The sequence below is a fragment of the Salvelinus sp. IW2-2015 genome, linkage group LG6.1, assembly GCF_002910315.2.
Source record: "Salvelinus sp. IW2-2015 linkage group LG6.1, ASM291031v2, whole genome shotgun sequence".
Lineage (NCBI taxonomy): Eukaryota > Metazoa > Chordata > Actinopteri > Salmoniformes > Salmonidae > Salvelinus > Salvelinus sp. IW2-2015.
Window position 1 is genome coordinate 18,936,389 of NC_036845.1, and position 12,699 is coordinate 18,949,087.

Genomic DNA, 12,699 nt, shown 5'->3' on the forward strand with positions numbered 1-12,699 from the left:
TGACATAGCATACCATAGCATAGCATAACATGAAGGGACAGCACCACAGTTCAATCAGCTGACCTGTTCACTGCATCTACCAGTAAGGCCTCCCATTTGCGTCTGAGTGTGGAGAGCTGGACCCTGGCCTGCTCCCCCTCCTTCCCTGGGAAGGCCTCGGCCATATGAGGGCCCTCCAGCATCATGGTCTCCATACTATGCCTCCGGTCCTCCAGGAGACGCTGCAGGAGCTGTAAGATGATAATGGATACTCAGCCATTGCCTTACTGTTGTTATGACAAGGAGTTTTACCTGACCACAGTACCTGACCAGGGAAAATGCCAAGTCTTACTCATTGTCTTTCACAATGATAAAAAGTCAAAACCTGCGATAAATTGGGGATGAGCTACTTTGGAACATCCAGTGTAATCTTACAAATGCTTGAAAATAGGCTACAAATATTGAGAAGTGAAGTGTAAAGCCAGAGAATACCTCAAATAGATTAGGACAACTACAGCTCAGACGACTCCGGTCTTAGCTTCAGAGAGTCATTGCTACTTGCTAGTCCTGAGAATTTACATTTGGGTACATGTGCCTTATTCTTGTCTCTCCTTCCTTTGTGTGAGTGCAGTGAAAGCCCCATCTCAAGTGTTAGGCTTGCATTGTGAGGAGCCAGGCAGGTTTCACCTCACCCACTGTACTCACAATGGGAGCTGGTTCACAMTGAAAGGTAAATTGCTGGAGAAAAAAATTCACCCCAGGAATTGTAAGAGTGAGCCTTCCTTATTCAGCCCTGAATTCAAGGGATTTCAAATAATAAAGGGAGCATTTGACTATTTCCATGATCTCAGCGCCATTTTACATAGATAAAGTATCCTCATGCAATTGATCAAACATTATAGTTACTTAGCCGTGGGTGCTTTGTGTAAGTTTAGACATTTTGTGTACCGTGTTGTAAATTGCTGTACCAGTCAAAAGTTGGTACACATTTACTCATTCAAGGGTTTTTCTTTATTTTTACTATTTTCTACATTGTAGAATAAAAACTATGAAATAACACATATGGAATCATGTAGTAAGCAAAAAGGTGTTAAACAAACCAAAATATATTTTTGATTCTTCATACTAGCCACCCTTTGCCTTGATGACAGCTTTGCACACTCTTGGTATTCTCTCAACCAGCTTCATGAGGAATGCTTTTCCAACAGTCTTAAAGGAGTTCCCACATATGCTGAGCACTTGTTGGCTGCTTTTCCTTCACTCTGCGGTCCAGCTCATCCCAAACCATCTCAATTGGGTTGAGGTCGGGTGATTGTGGAGGCCAGGTCATCTGATGCAGCACTCCGTCACTCTCCTTGGTCAAATAGCCCTTACACAGCCTGGAGGTGTGTTGGGTCATTGTCCTTTTGAAAAACAAATGATAGTCCCACTAAGCGCAAACCAGATGGGATGGTGTTTCGCCGCAGAATGCTGTGGTAGCCATGTTGGTTAAGTGTGCCTTGAATTCTAAATAAATCACAGACAGTGTCACCAGCAAAGCACCCCCACACCATCACACCTCCTCCTCCATGCTTCACGGTGGGAACCACACATGCGGAGATCATCCGTTCACCTACTCTGCATCTCACAAAGACACAGCGGTTAGAAACAAAAATCTCTAATTTGGACTCATCAGACCAAAGGACAGATTTMCAACGGTCTAATGTCCATTACTCATGTTTCTTGGCCCAAGCAAGTCTCTTCTTATTATTGGTGTCCTTTTGTAGTGGTTTCTTTTCACAAATTTGACCATGAAGGCCTGATTCATGCAGTCTACTCTGAACAGTTGATGTTGACATGTGTCTGTTTGAATTTGAATTCTGTGAAGTATTAGTTTGGGCTGCAATCTGAGTTGCAGTTAACTCTAATGAACTTATCCTCTGCAGCAAAGGTAACTCTGGGTCTTCCTTTCCTGTGACGGTGCTCATGAGAGCCAGTTTCATCATAGCGCTTGATGGTTTTTGCGACTGCACTTGAAGAAACTTTCAAAGTTCTTGAAATTTTCCGGATTGACGGACCTTCATGTCTTAAAGTAATGAYGGACTGTCATCTATCTTTGCTTTGAGCTGTTCTTGCCATAATATGGACTTGGTCTTTTACCAAATAGGGCTATCTTCTGTATACCACCCCTACCTTGTCACAACACAACTGATTGGCTCAAACGCATTAAGGAAAGAAATTCCACAAATTAACTTTTAACAAGGCACACGTGTTAATTGAAATGAATTCCAGGTCTACCTCATGAAGCTGGTTGAGAGAATGCCAAGAGTGTGAAAAGCTGTCATCAAGGCAAAGGGTGGCTACTTGGAAGAATCTCAAATACAAAATATGTTTTGATTTGTTTAACACTTTTTTGGWTACTAATGTACATGGTTTCATATGTGTTATTTCATAGTGTTGATGTCTTCACTATTATTATACAATGTAGAAAATTTTACAAATAAAGAAAAGTAGGTGTGTCCAAACTTTTGACTGGTACTGTACCTTCTGCTCTTGTAGCTGTGCTTTCACCACTTTGACCTCTGAAGATGGAGGCTTCTGATTGGCTGTCAGCTCCTCTATCTCACAGACCCAGGTCAACAGTGCTTCCAGGGATTGATGGAACGTTTCCGAATCCGCAAAATCATCTCTCAGACTCAAGGCAGATCTCAGTCCCTGGGGGAAAAGAGAGCATGACACAGCATTAACACTGTTTATGGTAACTATACAATATGAAACCACGGACACCATGGAACCATGCTGTAATATCAGTGTTACCTTCATACTGTGCAGAGGCGATTGAGATAATGCTAAATAGTAAATCACATAAAAAACAGAGCAATGCACTGGATATCTTACCCTCCAACGGTCCAAGCTGGAATCTTGGTCTGAACTAGAATGTCCGTCGCTATGCAGCTGGGATAGAAATATAAAAGTCAACACACTGCACAAACTACTTTTCTGAAAAAGAGCACCGGTCAAAAACATAACACGTTCTGTAGCACATGCTGCTGAAGAGATGTTAAGGAAATTGCAGAGCGGTAAAGATGATAAGTTGAATTTCAGACGTTCAATGAAAGAATGGAATGGAAAGGGGGGGAAAAAAGGAGTCAAATCCTAGTCTACTGTAGTGAATAATAAGACACTTTAGAGAGGCTGTTGGCTGTTGACGTTATATTGACCTCAGCGAGTTCCTCAGCTGCTCCAGTCAGAACCCTAACAGTCCTGGTGACTATGGGATCTCCGCCCTTCTCTCCAGAAGGGTACTCCGTCACCTCCACAATTTCTGTCACAACTGTCTCCGTCACTTCCGTCACCTCCGTGACCTCGTGGGAGGCCAAGGTCTTCCAGGACCAGGGGCTGCCCTCTCTAGAGTCTCTCCTCTGGAGGCTTCCCTCTCTAGAGTCTCTCCTCTGGAGGCTTCCTTCTCTGGAGTCTCTCCTCTGGAAGCTGGCCCTCCTCTCCGCTGAGCCTGGGACTGAGCCAGGCTGGGCTAGAGGGGATCTCCCATAGGGGATCTCTTGGACCACGGCCTTCCTGGTCAGGGTGCTGTTCCTGGATGTCTTGATAGGGGAGGGGGTGCCGTGCCAGGCATCATCCAGAGTACTGATGGTGGTGACCGTGGTGGCGGGGGAGGGGTTGGTCCTGAGGGGTTTGTCCGAGGGAGRGGTGGTGCCGTGAGACACCTCATCCTCCACCTCATCCTCCTTTGTCCTGTCTGTCACCCTCTCCTCCTCCTCCTCCCTCTCTCTGACCMCCTCCTCCCGCCTGGCCTCCCCATGGTGCGTCAGGGGCGGAGCTTGCCATTCGCGGCGTCGCTGGAAGCACTCCTTCAGGAAGTCCTCGTCGGACCTCACCTGCTTGGACTTCTGGCCCAGGCAGCTGGGTCGGCTGATCAGATTACCCATAATCCTTCAGCCCAGGAGATAGTGAGGTAATAGGCGAGAGTGGGCCCCTCTGCCATGCATGCAGGAGATCCTTCAGATGCCTAGAGTGAGACAAGGGGGCTTGGGGTGAGCATCCAGCTGAACTGTAAAATCATTCCTCGTTGACCCCCCAAAACAGTTTGATTTATATTGCATGTTTTGTTGATCTCTGATGTTATTGCACCAACTTTGGATAATGGTAAATATCATATTATTTGCAATGTGCATGACTTGTGAAGGTAATCACTAACTGAAATATGGTGGAAACCACTACAACTGCAGAAACATATCCATGAGAGGTTAACTACCTATTCACTCCATCTCTAACCACGCGCCGTCACAGCCCATTTGTTGAGAGAGAGGGAGTAGTACAGTAAAATCAACTGAAGCACAGCAGAGCCAGGGACTCCTGGCTGGCTTACTGTGCAGACAAGGCTGGTTCTTTGTCATCCTTGGACCACATGCACTGATCTGGGCTCTCTTGGTCTTGGATGGCCTGCAACAGACACCAGCTAAAACGTTCTGGCTATTGAAATGTGTGTGACAGGCCTGTCCACTGAAAGCAGAATGTTGAAGGATACCCACTGTTAGGAACCCACTGTTGAGCTCTGGCAGGCAGGACCAGTTCTCCCCTGCCAGCTCTAGCCCTCTCCGAGCCCGGCCCGGCCCTGGGGACACTATTTAGTCCATAATCAAATATGACATGCATAAAAACGCCCCCTCTTTTTTTGTGTGCTGAGGAGGGAGTGGAGGAAGTAGGGGTGGCTGGGCTGGGGGAGGAGGGGGGGGGCGTGACGGTTGAGGGCAGTGATGGGTGAGGGCAGTGATGCGTAGTCGGGGAATCACAGATAAAAGATGTCTATGACGACACAGGACACCGTTCCGCTTTCTGATCTGCTTGTGATGACCTGACATAACTGCAGAGACACTTGGCTCAAGAAGTATTGTAAACAGTATTGTGAATGATAATAGGAGCATGATTGCTGCTGTGGCTGATCACTAACAAATCACATCATCCCAACAATTTGGACTGTAAAGCTAACATTTTCAAGTAATAAACATATTTTCATGGCTTACAATGCATCCTTTTCCAAGAGTTCATTGACTAATTCCAACATAACTGCCATGAGTTTTATCCATGACTAGGGACGGTTTCAGACTGTCTGTTACTTCTCCACAGTATGGTCATTGTAATGACAGAGGGTTCAAAGAAGAGTGTCATTATCCTGGCCTATAGGGGCTGAGGTGGGCCCATCAGGGGCTACCAGGGAGGGGCTCTGCTATACTCTGCTGTTACTGCTTCCTCTGAGGTCAGAGTGGATTAGTGCCTGTGGATCGACAACAGGTCATTCCAGGTCACGGCTGGTCGCAACTGGTCTCGGCTGGTCAGGTCAGATAAATTGGGGAAGTTCGCTCCAAAAAACCTGCCAAGAGGGTTGTCTGTTTTCTGGTTCGCTGGACCAGATGACGCCAAATTTTACAGTGCCGTCTTGCTGGCTGTATCCGCTCTTTGTTTTTTGGTTACAATGAATATTCAGTATTGACAGGTTAGGAGCTCGAAACAATTAGCTGAATGACTAGATTCGGCTGTTCTCTTTCCTGGAGATAAAACAGCTTGCTTTGCTTGTAGTAGAATACAACCTCATTGTGTCTCTGTCAGCAATTTCATGTCATACTGTAATTCTATTCTATTCATAATTATATTCAGTTCATTCTGTTTCACAGCCATGATCCATATTAAATACCAGGATGTATCTGTCTTCTATTATATAATAAGGCTGTAGCTGAAATGAACATTTTGATTAGACCTCTCCATGTGCATTTGAGTAATTACAGTCGTATTATGCACATGTCTGCAACGCAGATGATGTAGGCCATTGCATGGAACCCAGGGGGAATCAGAGAGGAGAGTGGCTCACAGACAAAGCCCCAGCTCAAGATCAATGATTACCCTGTTAGCCTTAATCACAGCCTCATATTCCCCAGAGGAGAACCAGAGAGTATCTGCGGCCAGGCGGCTGTGTCCATGTTCAGTAGGTTAACAAACCAAGGCAAAGGGTGTGCCATGTCTGACTGGCTATTGCACCTGATGCGCTCCCATGTGGCGCAGCGGTCTAAGGCACTGCATCTCAGTGCAAAAGGTGTTACTACAGACCCTGGTTCGATTCCAAAGCTGTATCACAACCGGCTGTGATTGGGAGTGATAGGGCGGTGCACAATTGGCCCAGCGTCATCCGAGTAAGGATTTGGCTGGGGTAGGCCGCCATTGTTTTCTTAACTGACGTGCCGAGTTAAATAAAAAATGTGTAGCCTGGAATTCAAACTGATATGTCCCGTTTCCCCACTGTTTCACTTCAAAATGGAAGACAATGGAAACAGAGCATATCAGCTTGGATTCCAGGCTACATGAGTGTGCTATTGTAAACTATTCCTATGAGACATACCGTATGTAGCGTGATGATGCTGTGTGTTATCCTACTGACACATTTACTACATTAACAGTGAAACGCCATCTGAAAACAAACACTGAGGTTGCTAATTACCGCATCAATCTAATAAAATAGAATCTAACTCTACTTTCTTTACGGTCCTTCCCAACAACGCAGAGAGAAAAATTGAAAATAATAGCACAAGGAATAAATGCACAATGAGTAACGATAACCTTGCCATATACACAAAGTACTAGTACCGAGTCGATTTGCAGGGGTACGAGGTAATTGAGGTAGACATGTACATATAGGTATGGGTAAAGTGACTAAGCAACAGGATAGATAATAAACAGCAGCAGCAGCATATGTGAAGAGTCAAAATGTAGTGCAAAAAGGGATCAATGCAGATAGTCCAGGTAGCTATTTGTTTAACTATTATAATGACCAAACTATCAGTTATGTATTTGAACTCTACTGTATGAGGTAATTGGGTCATTCTGAGAGCTCATCTTTCAGGTCCATCAAAATGTAAAATAATCTGCAAGGCCATACTGCAATTTAACTAAGAATTCAAACAACCCAAGCAATCATTCTACAACAGGCTAACCAATGGTTCAATGATACTGTTTTGACATATTTTAATAAGACTATGTTGCTATATGATACGAATGTGCACAGTAGCTAGTTCTGCGCTGAAGCTGAAGCCAGACAACCATTTGACTTAACCCATATCTCAGATGACCCGGTCCATTCCACCACTTCACCTCCCCGAGAAATGACCCTTGATTTAGACTCTGCCCTTTGTGTGCTCTCAAGACTGATGTATGATCCATCCCTGCAGACCCATTTCCCGATGAATCAAATTGAGTCACAATAAAGKGCTACTCTRCAACAWATGGAACATGCAATGAGACCTGAAAGGGCAGTGAAATGTCTGATGCTATTAACTCAATCATTACAAATTGAAATCTATGGATCACTGATAAAGACACTAGACAGTTTGAATGTGTGTGAGTTTCTGTTTCGGTGAGTGTCTGTGAGAAGCAGAGTCCCATCCCACACCTACACCAACATACACTCACACACAAAAGAGAGTCTGGCGTTTTGGCACAATTATTTCAGCGTGTATCCAAACCCAAAAAATGCATCCAATGATGGGCAAACCAGACCAGAGAATAATAATAATAATAATCATGAATTACAATCTTAGAGCCCCACAAAGATAGGCCAGTCGCAATTCATGGAGGGCCTCTATGTGGTAATCAAGATAGTGGTCTTCTAATTAAAGCTGACAGCTGTGCATTCACCAGTGAGATTTCTTATGACAGATATTAAAAAAAAGGTAATCCGTTCATGACTAAAACAGAACAAAGAATGCCACAAACGATTGCATCAAACTGTTTTGTTGATTTAAACACCTCACATTGCATCTAGGAAATAATATTACATCTCGAATAAATTAAACCCAAGATGCAAATTGGCTATGGTAAGACATTATGTGATGGTTGCATCCAATGGTGAAATTGTTTGATATTTTGGTGAATTGCATTTAAAACAGCACATGTTGGTTCTAACACCACAATGCTATTTTTATCATTCTGATCCTGACAAAATGTAGCAATGGTGCATACAACTTTCCCAATTTCACATATCAAACTCACTACTTTCTTCCTGAATCAAATCTGTAAATTAGAATATTCTATTTTGCACATTATTACTGCACATTACCATTATCGTGAAGACATTATACTTACAACTGTATGAAACAATCAAAAATACATATTTCCTACGTGGGGTGTAAAAATAAAAACATACTTCTAGGATCATATTCACTGTTCAGACTCGGAACTGTCCCTTTGAGCCAATGTGGACCAGTGAACCAATGGCCATAGCCACTTTGCATCATCACATGCGCTTCCAAGCTGCAATCACAGAAGAGTAAACTCCTACTGAACTTTTCCTATAAGCCAATCCAGGCCTGGTGCCAGTTTTGGCGGTTTGAGATTTAGGTGACGCACACTTACCCTGGAGCAGAGACGAGCACAACGGCTAGAGCAAAGGAATTCAGCTAGTCCTCAGTCACCGTTCAAAAAGGAGAGAAAGAAATCCTRCCTTGTTAGAGCATCCTTTAAATGCCCTCCCTCCCCTCCCAAGAAGTCTCCTCACACACATGCATATTCTCTCACACACATACACTCACAACTCACTCAGACATCCGCATATCAAAACACACTTTCTAAACAAAAACACACAAGGCCTGATAACCCATGCTTTCCGTTGCCCACAGCCACAGGCAAACAATGTCCTCCTCTCCCCTCTCACAGCACCACCCTTCTTCCCTCCCACCGGCTCCGCTCCTCTCCTTTTCTCCTTTGTTGTTGGAGCTCCGATAGAGGAATTCCTTCCTTGTTCACACCACCAATAGGATGATGGTGCACCCGGATCAAGACAATGTAGTCCCAACGGCTCAACTAGATTCCCTCAGTTCCCAGCCAGGAATAGTTCTCACGTTGAGGTCACACTCTGGTAGCTCGATATGACCGTAGACCAGTGGCACAATCTACACCGCTTGTGCTCCTGTACCAGACAGTTAGACAGCGAAGTGCTTCCCTTTACCTTGCTCCATTTCGCTTTCCCTCCCTCAATTCCCCTCCTTTGATAGCCCCTCCCCTAGAAGGTTTTATTTTGGCTCTGAAACTCCATGCTGCTTCTGGTGGAAAAAGAGAGAGTGAGAAAAAAGCTTTCTGAAGAGCCCCGGGCCGCCCTCCTCGAAACATTCACATGCCTCCAGCTGCCTCCAGCCCCTTCTCTCTGTCTCTAGCTCACAGAGCGCCGGCAGGGTCGAGCAACGCAAGGCCACAAAAGGAGGGACCTTCGCCCACCCACACCCAACCCCCATCTCCATTCAGAGTGAGTGCAGCAGCCTCCACAGCAGAAACAAAGACAACTAATTACTGTAAAAGATCTCTGATTACTTTTTTTCAAATCACTTCTAGACCCTTACAACTCCAATGAAAAATCCAAAAACGTAAATGAAGACGAAACTGAGAAAATTGGATGTGGGCAAAATAGACCTCTCTGACTCCTGGGAAAGCTATAATGGAACCCTGTGGATGTCATTTATCAAACTACATTTGCATCTAACTACATCTCAAATATACAATAGCATCTACATGTGATGTGTCTTTTTACATTAACACTATGTAACCTAATTGCTTTATTTCCTATCCTATCTACTACATGGAGACTAAGACTAGGGAAACCAACACCCCAGTTGAATGAAACCAGCTAATCACACACTCATGTGAACACCTGGAGATGATGTGTGTAGTGATCTCCCCCGGGATCAGCGCTGGGATTATTACTAGCTGTGAGTAAGTGGACAGGTGCAGGGCAGCAGGTGCACTGGAAGCCCTGGAGGACAGGTGCATTTTAGGTCACCCCCTTCAAAGAGGTGTTTATTCCCTGAAGCCCTGAACAACCTAATTTAACATGTCTGTCTGTCTGTCTGTCTGTCTGTCTGTCTGTCTGTCTGTCTGTCTGTCTGTCTGTCTGTCTCTCTCTCCTTCACTTTCTCTCTCCCTCCTCCAATATTCTCGCTCTCTCTCACTCTCTCACACACTCTCGGTCTCCCTCTTCCATAATCTACACAGTCTTTCAATGGAGTCCATGTCTAGAATGATTAGTCAGAGGAGAAAATGCATGGCAGATGGAATAGGGAGCGAAATATTGACTATTTCTGTGCAAAGACAGAAGGGGACATGAAATCACATGTCCCTCCCGTTTCACTGTGCCAARATTAGCTGATTACCGATACACCGTCTTTCTGTCGTGTAAACGTAACATGTTTTACACTGATGCCAAGATATTGTCATACCGATATTGCATGTTTTCATGCAAGATTTAACCTTGCTTAGGCTTATTTTCCCAGGAGTGAATTTTTGTTTATGACAGTGTTACTTGCCACGTTGAAAACAGTGAGGGACAAGGAGTAAATGGGAAAGAGGTGATAACATGAATCACAAAGGGGACTGAAAATGCCCTGGCTGCGAAGGAAAAGTGAATTCAATAGCGTCACTCCCATGGGGTCAAGTTATTTAACCCTGTGACTACTCCATCCCTGTCTGTCCTAAATTATACTAGTCTCACATATTAGGACCTCCCATACTTTAGCTTCTCTGTGCCAAAGATCTGAACCTGCAGGCAATGACAGAAATGCACGGACATCTGCAACTGACAGAGAGATTGATACTGTAGGCAGACAATATCAAGCTTTCAAAGTAGTAGCAATACTCCAGAATAAGGGTTTGGTTGGTCCCATAAGAGAGCAGCAGTGTCTTCAGCTGTTTAACAAAGAGCAAGTGAGCCGGCCCTCCTTCTTCTCCCTGAGTGGGTCTGGCATGGGTGATACCCCGGTATGCCAGTGCCACTGTTCTAAACCCACAACACCTGATCCTGGTTTTCAGCTAGCTCCAAATCCTCTTAGAAATAATTGAATCGTTTCACCAAACCCGCTGTCCCTTTCCATTTCACACCATGGCCCCAACCACACGTACCCCCTGTTCCAAAAGACTGGCTGGTGTAGTTGAAGAACCACTGGCACACTGGTTATCAATGGGGCTATGAAGCAACACACTATTAACAGGCTGGGCAGCCAGGCAGTTGATCATTTCTCAGTTTCTCTACCATTAACCTCCCATCTAAGACTGAGAATTAAGACTGGGAAGTGTAGGTTCTGATATGGGGAGATGGGATATTCGGGTCTAAAAGTACACAATTCCAAATTGGTTGCAAATGGGGCCAAATTTGATCACAGACCCCATGCGCCAGAAGACCTGACAGCACTAAAGTATATGAATCCTGCTGGCTGCATAGCATGTCCCCCCTTCTCCTCCACAATCTTCCTTCTCTTCCCTCTCTTCTCTGCCTTCCAATTAAGTAAGACCTCAGTGGCTCCTCTATGGCTCAACTAGCCTATGTGGTAATTAGCACTTCTGCAGCCATGCCCACCCCTCACATGGGGAGCCCTCTTCATGAGGAAATGAAAAAGGGGTCCCTTTTATGGGTCAAAACTAAAGCACCATTCAACACCCTTACACACACACATACTCACATGCACGCACACACACGCACACACACACACACAGTTATTTATCACTAAAGGGATTGCTTCCCAGAAATCTGTGGGTTTAGGTGAAAAGGAGTTAGGGGCTTCCCTGGGGTGCCTGGATACTGGAAATYTTAGTCACAGGATGGAGGGTGGAGGGATTCAACAACCCAAACCCCATATGTGATTGGTCTGTTCACAGGAATTTCATGTTTTCTTATTTAACCTTTATTTAACCAGGCAAGTCAGTTAAGAACAAATTCTTATTTACAATGACAGCCTAGGAACAGTGGGTTAGCTGCCCTGTTCAGGGGCAGAACAGCATATTTTTACCTTGTCAGCTCAGGGATTTGATCTAGCAACCTTTCGGTTACTGGCCCAACACTCTAACCACTAGGCTACCTGCCGGAAGATTAGATCGTAAAGAGTCAGAACATAAAAGAAGCGGCTACATTGTCAATAACCTTAGTTAAGTTGATCACAACAAATGCTAAAGAATCACAAAAACACAACCAATCCCAGGACCATAAAGAAGTGGATAATCACAATTCAAAATATTATGAACACACGCACGCACACTCACATACATACACACATGCACACACACAATTCCTTCCCTCCCTATCTTTACCACTTGGTGATTCACAGCAATCAACACAAACAAATCTTTCCAAGTCATTATCTGCCTTCATCGGAGAGGGACTACTGTTTGCCCACTGCCATCAAGACAGAGGAGAGGAGAATAGACTGCGCTCTCTCATCGCTCTGCCTGGTCTGTTTGCAGGTTATGTGTGCAGGGCTTATTTGAGATGCAGACTTTGCAGCGGACCCAGGGAAATTAGAGACCTTTAGAGACAGAGGCACACAAACACCCTTTATCCAGCAGTTCCTCATTAGTGGGGGGACACGACAAAGAAGAGAGGAACTTTTGGCCTTCATTTGTTTCTCTGAATGGAGAGATTGCTTTTCTGACTTTTGAGTGAYGCAATACAGCACTTCTTACACAATGCAAACATTTCAAGTCATTTTCACAACGTAAACCTCTAGGCCTACTTTTTTTTAAATATCAAATTTCTGCTTCACAGCTGTTTATGAATCACCTTAACTTGGTTTATGGAAGCTGTTAGGTTGTATGGAGAAACAAGGTAAGTCACGGAACAGAATAAAATGTCCYGAAGCGGAGTGAAACAGTGAAGTACTATCTGATATTGTCGTTCAAAAGTAAAATGTTTGTTTTCCG

General features: G+C 44.6%; 1 pseudogene; it reads right to left on the reverse strand.

Moving 5' to 3' along the window:
* The window catches only part of LOC111964694 (plectin-like), a 137,366-nt pseudogene that overhangs the window by 31,785 nt on the left and 92,882 nt on the right, over positions 1 to 12,699 (reverse strand).